The sequence below is a fragment of the Pan troglodytes genome, chromosome 3 (assembly GCF_028858775.2).
Source record: "Pan troglodytes isolate AG18354 chromosome 3, NHGRI_mPanTro3-v2.0_pri, whole genome shotgun sequence".
Classification (NCBI taxonomy): Eukaryota; Metazoa; Chordata; class Mammalia; order Primates; family Hominidae; genus Pan; species Pan troglodytes.
In genome coordinates, this window is record NC_072401.2 from 129,920,561 (window position 1) to 129,921,219 (window position 659).

A 659-nucleotide genomic window follows, 5' to 3' on the forward strand; every position below is an offset into this window, starting at 1 on the left:
CTTTGGCCAGGCTGGTCTCGAACTCCTAACCTCAGGTGATTCTCATGCCTTGGCCTCCCAAAGTGCTGGGATTATAGGTGTGAGCCATTGCACCTATAAACATTTCTATCTACAAAGTTTTCTTGTTAAATGGAAGAGGACTATTGCAGTCATCTATTGCCATGTAACAGATATCCCAAAACTTAATGGCTTAAACCATACCATTTTATTTATTTGCTTACAATTCATGTTAAGATTCATTAGTTCATCATGAGATCCCTCCACCAAGAAAAAAACAAACTGTATTGATCACCTTTGGAGGATCCTAGGGAAACAACTGGCTAATTTAAAATCTGCTTAGATGCTTTTGTAGTTCATAGGCGTGGTAATTGGGTGTTCACGTGCATGTGTGAGATGTGCCACGCTCCAGCCTTGTTACAACATCAGCATGTTACCCATCTAACATGAAAACAATAAAATAAAACAAAATAAAATTGGGTTAACAGAGAGAATTAAGAATTTATCTTGTCTTTACATATAATCTACCTGTCAGCATTGAAGAAACATTTGTCTACAAAAGTATTTCAGATAAAAAAGAAGCAATTTTTAAAATCACCATTTGTGACCCCTAATTAGCTACTGACCCTAGGCAATGACTATCAATGTCTGATAATGTCATA

The 659-nt window shown here is 36.4% G+C and overlaps 1 non-coding gene across 1 annotated transcript; it reads left to right on the forward strand.

Annotated features, from left to right (window-relative positions):
• The first annotated feature begins 340 nt into the window (after window positions 1-340).
• On the forward strand, window positions 341-444 carry LOC112209136 (small nucleolar RNA U13). Its single transcript, XR_002943803.1, has one exon. It is a non-coding gene; the product is annotated as a small nucleolar RNA U13 (small nucleolar RNA).
• Window positions 445-659: the final 215 nt, after the last annotated feature.